This window comes from Pelodiscus sinensis, chromosome 7, assembly GCF_052426305.1.
Source record: "Pelodiscus sinensis isolate ZL-2025 chromosome 7, ASM5242630v1, whole genome shotgun sequence".
Classification (NCBI taxonomy): Eukaryota; Metazoa; Chordata; order Testudines; family Trionychidae; genus Pelodiscus; species Pelodiscus sinensis.
In genome coordinates, this window is record NC_143058.1 from 70,419,684 (window position 1) to 70,425,683 (window position 6,000).

The following is a 6,000-nucleotide window of genomic DNA, read 5'->3' on the forward strand; positions in this document are numbered from 1 at the left end:
GGATTTCAGTTGGGAAAATTTGATTCAGTCGTCCTGCAAGATAATTATATCCTTCCTCCCCCATTGTTTCCCCTCAGTCCTGAAAAAATAATGACAGTATGATATGCACTGGTCTATACATTTTTGCTAAACAGAAATGTGGTAGCTCTAAGCAGCGTTCCTAGGCACTGCATGTCAAAGCGGTGACTCTGTGGAAGGCCTCACTGGAAAATGTAACAGATACCAGTGGAAATTCAGCTCATTGCCCTCTAGATTTGGCATTGGTCTGGTCACAAGCTGATGTGTCTGAGGTTGTGTCTAGACTACAGGGCTTTTTTCAAAAAAGTGGCCTTTTTTTGAAAAATCTTTACCTGCCTCTAGACTGCAGCTGCGTTCTTTTGACAGTCAATTGAAAGAATATGGTAGTTTTCTCAACCGTGGAAAACCTCATTTTATGAGGAGTAACGCCTGTTTTCGAAAGTGCTCTTTCAAAAAAAAGTGCTATCTAATGCACACTGTGCTTTTTCGAAAGAGAGCATCCAGACTGCCTGGGTGCTCTCTTTCGAAAAAGCAAGCTGCTTTTTCAAAAGTACTGGTTGTAGTCGAGATGCTCTTTTTCAAAAAAGGCTTCTTTCAAAAGATACTTTCAAAAAAGCCTCTTTCGAAAGAGGCTTGCAGTCTCGACGTAGCCTGAGTGGTAAACAGATGCAGTCCAGCAGTGCTTGTGAGAGACACAGAGGTTTAGATTTGTACTTGCTCTATGCTACAGGTTGGACCTTCCTGGTCTGGCACCCTCGGGACCTGAGTGGTTCCGAAGCATGGAATTTTCTGGACTAGGGAAGGTCGAGGTTACTCTCTGGGCTGTGGACATCCCCGGAGCCTGGGCTTCTCTCCCTGCTGCTGGCCCCATGCTGGGGCTCCCAGGGATAGCCTCCTTGGGCCGGAATTTCCCCCAGCCACCACCGGCCTCTCTCTGCTGAGGTTCCTGACCTGGCCGGGGCTTCCCGCTGGCCCAGAACCCCAATGGCAGCTTGCATATTGGCCCCTCTTTGCCCCCCTTCCCCAAGTATGGTGTCCCCATCCCCATTTCCCTTGGAAACTGCTTCCTCCCCTGCTCCCTGGAGTGCAGGGCTATTGTCTCTCCCCCTTGCAAAGGGAGTGGTCACAGTCCTTCTTGGCCAAGCCCTTCCTTTAAGAGCTACATGGGGAATGGATTATTTTGGGGGAAATATTTAATCAAGATATGACACACAGATGGCAGCTGCTGTTTGTGAATGGCATCAGATTGTGAAATCCTGAGTGGATCACTCGCCCTTCACTGGATTCTTCCTCCATAGTTTGAGCTGCTTACCAAAAGCCCCCGCAGGTCCCTTACTGCAGCAACGCTTGCCCCTTATACCTGGTGTTTGGCCTGCAGCTCATAGTGAGCTCCATGCTGTCAGGTGGGGGCTGCATCTTGCACATGGCCCTCCTGGAGCCCTCTGGCCACTGCTGACTCACCATGGATGCCAGTTCAGATTGTGGTAAGACTGAGGAAGACAACTTTAACTGTGATTCCAGAGGATACTTAGGCACTGAAATATCTAGGGTATGTTTCTTTATTTGCAACTGACTTAGAAAGTAGCTGATTTCACAGTACACAGAAATCTTGAAAAATGTCCATCAGTAATAATTAAATTATTTACAGGTAGAGAAAGCAAGAAAAATGCTGTTTGAGAACTTGTTAGAGTTAAAATTCGGTGAGTTAAACTTCTGAACTGGCCTTGTTACAAATGGACGAGTGAATGAATAAATAGTTACATCAGCAAATCATGTCTGGTATTAGGATACTTACTTTGCCTATCTTGACATGTGGTATAGTGATTTTTGCTGTTTTGTTGTAGTCATGTTGGTGCCTGGATGAGAGCCACAAGGTAAGTGAAGTAATATCTTTAATTGGACCAAATATGGTTGGCGACAGAGACTTCGGAACTCCTCTGAGCTCTTCTCCAGGTCTGTGAAGCTCAAAAGGGCTAATCTCGCACCTACCAAAGCTGTTCCAATCAGAATAATAAATAAATAATAATAATTAATATGAAGATATTACCTTATCCACCTTGTCTCTGTTTGTGTTTTAACAGCTTTAAAGCTTGCACTCTTTGCATCTCAACTTTGCCTACCATTAAAAAATTATCAGACTTCCCTCCGTAATTTCCCACAACTGTGAAAATTATAAAAAGACAAAAAGATTAAAACATATATTACACAAAGTTATAAAAGTTAAAAAGTGCATTCTACCAAGCCTTTTTATAAGCCAGAGCAGCAGGAGTGAAGCATTTCAGAGGGGATGGGGGATGGGGTAGAGCCTGTGTTCACACTGAGTTCACACTCAGGCCCACACTGAGATTAGGGGCCTGATTGAAACGGCAAATCACAACAATCACACCTTATCTTCACATTCTCACAGTAGGAACCTGAGTGACTTCCAGAGCAGGAAGAAGGTTTGCAGGTTAAGATGGGAGCAAAGAAAATTTCCTTATTCTTAATCTTGATGCAAGAACAACACTGTGCCTAACAGCAGCTTTGACAGGGCCTAAGAAAATTTCCCTGCCCTGAGAAATTTCTGCATACTGGTAAGTACAACTTTTAGTGAAGTCACAAACAAAACCTGAGGTTGAGGTGATCAAGAGTTGAATGAAAGGTATGTGTTTCAGCCAGCCAGTGAGACACCACCGCTGTGATTCATTTCCCTCTCTTGTGAGTAGGGGGGCACATGGGAGAGCTGATTTCAGTAACACTCACTTATCTCTTTTGCACCCACCCACCCACCTCACACTGGCGGAGCAGCAGCAGCAGCCTCTTCATATACCCCTCAAAAAAGTGAGCGAAACTTCTGGGCTAGCCAGAGAAGCAGGACGATGCATAAGAACATAAGAATGGCTGTACTGGGTCAGACCAAAGGTCCTTCTAGCCCAGTATCCTGTCTGCCAACAGTGGCCAGCACCAGGTGCCCCAGAGAGGGTTGACCGAAGACACGATCAAGCTATTTGTCTCCTGCCATCCCTCTCCAGCCTCTGACAAACAGAGGCCAGGGACACCATTTTATCTCCTGGCTAATAGCCTTTTATGGACCTAACCTCCATGAAATTATCTAGCTTCTCTTTAAACTCTGTTATAGTCCTAGCCTTCACAGCCTCCTCTGGCAAGGAATTCCACAGGTTGACAACACGCTGTGTGAAGAAGAACTTTCTTTTATTAGTTTTAAACCTGCTACCCATTAATTTCATTTGATGTCCTCTAGCTCTTCTATTTAGGGAACTAATAAATAACTTTTCTTTATCGGCCCTCTCCACACCACTCATGCTTTTATAGACCTCTATCATATCCCCCCTCAGTCTCCTCTTTTCTAAACTGAAAAGTCCCAGTCATTTTAACCTCTCCTCATATGGGACCTGTTCCAAACTCCTAATCATTTTAGTTGCCTTTTTCTGAACCCTTTCCAAGGCCAAAGTATCTTTTTTGAGGTGAGGAGACCACATCTGTACACAGCATTCAAGATGTGGGCGTACCATAGTTTTATACAGGGGCAGTAAAATATTCTGGGTCTTATTTTCTATCCCTTTCCTAATAATTCCTAACATCCTATTTGCCTTTTTGACTGCCGCTGCACACTGCATGGAAGTTTTCAGAGAACTGTTCACGATAACTCCAAGATCTCTTTCCTGATTTGTCGTAGCCAAATTAGCTCCCGTCATACTGTACGTATAGTTCGGGTTATTTTTCCCGATGTGCATTACTTACACTTATCCACATTAAATTTCATTTGCCATTTTGTTGCCCAATCACTCAGTTTGGTGAGATCTTTTTGGAGTCCCTCACAGTTTGCTTCTGTCTTGACTATCCTAAACAGTTTGGTATCATCCGCATTTCAATGCGCCCGCCAGGTGCTCGGGGCTGGCCTGGCCCCGGGCACATGGCGCACAGGCGCTTGCGGGGAGAGCGCGCTTGGCGGGGGGAGCGCTGGGCGCGCGGCACTCGGCGGGAGGCGGCGGGGGGGAGCGCCGGCTCCGGGCGCTCGGCACTCGGCGGGAGGGGGAGGGGGGGGGGGGGAGCACCGGCTCCGGGCGCTCGGCACTCGGCGGGAGGGGGGGGGGCGGGGAGCGCCAGCCCCGGGCGTGCGGCCCTTGGAGGGGGCCCTGCCCCCGGGCGCGCAGCTATGGGGGGGCCCCGCCCCCGGGCGCGCGGCTAGGTGGGGCTCCGCCCCCAGGCGCGTGGATGGGGGGGCTCCCCCGGTCCCCGCCCCCTGGCGCCCGGCGGGCAAACGGCCACGCCCCCTGGCGCCCGACAACATAAAAAGGTTGGGGACCACTGGTTTAGTTTATATCTAGGGACCAAGACACTTAGCCACTGTCACAGTGGCTTCCATCTCATAGACTCATAGACTTTAAGGTCAGAAGGGACCATTAGGATCATCTAGTCTGACCCCCTGCACAGTGCAGACCACAGAATCTCACCCACCCCCTCCTAGAATAATCCTCTCACCTATATCTCAGATATAGAAGCTTTCAAATACTTTGAAGACCCCAAGATGCAGAGAATCCTCCAGCTGTGATCTGTACCCCATGCTACAGAGGAAGGCGAAAAACCTCCAGGGCATCTGCCAATCTACCCTGGAGGAAAATTCCTTCCGGACCCCAAATATGGCGATCAGCTAAACCCTGAGCATGTGGGCAAGATTCACCAGCCAGACACCCAGAAAGTTCCCTATAGCAACTCCTATCATCCCTCCATTGACCTATTTCCCACTGATAATGAATGGTCAATTAGTTACCAAGATCATGTTATCTCATCAAACCATCCCCTTCATAAACCCATCTAGTTTAATCTTGAAGCCAGATAGATCTTTTGCCCCCACTACTTCCCTTGGAAGGCCTCAAACACCTCAAAAACATTTCTTACGCTGTTTCTTATTTCACCAGCACCAAGTGAAGACAAGTGCAATTGCTTTGGCTTCCATGGTGCTATTGCTGATTTGCACTGGTGCACATTGAGAAACAGGCTGTAAGTGAACAGCAGCCTTCAAAAAACCCTTATGCAGTAAGTAGTTACTCTGAGTATTATCTCACCTACAACACAGCAGGAAAATTGGTGCACTTAAGTGACTTTCCCAGTGTCACACCACAAGATACGGGAATTAAGAATGCCTAATGCTCTAATAACTACAGCTTGCTGGATGTTAAGTACCAGCTTTTAACTAATCAGATTAACAGCTAGTTAGCTATAATTTTTAGGACAGCCACTCTCTTGATCTAACTCATTTATTTGAACTCCTGAAACAATGTTCAAGTTCTTTAGAGGCAGGGAGCATTTTTTTCTGTTTGTACTGTGCCTAATACGTTATGGTTCTTGCGTAGGACAGAATGCTTTTGTAATACAAATAATAAATGTCTTTGGACTATGAGGCAGTCAGCATAGAAAAAAATCATATGCCATGTGAAGACAATTAAAAATGATCACGCCTCCATTATATGATGATGTTTTGGAGGTGCTGGATTTAAAAGGGTCCCTTTCCTTCTGAATTAGGATGTATCTAACCTAATAATCTCGGACATGATCCTGTGGGATTTTGAGCCCCCTCAATTTTTATTTACATCATTACAAGTTGAAGGTCCTTACAGGTGTTGCTCAGCTCCCAGGTGGTCCATATTGTAGTAAACTGGCTAGATCACAAATTCAGTCTTCCCTTATTTTTCTTCTATTAGATGTTATATCTGTATCAGAAAGTGGGGCTGAAAGAATGCTCAAATATCTTATGTGTCACTATGCAATGTTTTCTTTGGCAACATGCAATTTCCCTATCACAGAGAATGAAAATCCTTGCTCCTTTTGTTGAAAACTTTATAATAAAATCTTATTTGACATGTATTGTTCTCTAAGCTGGCAATGACTGCTGCTTAAGCTACCTAAAAAGATCAAAAGAAATATGCAATACCTATTAGCCTCACGTAAATAGTAATCCTGATCTCAGTGACACACACAAAT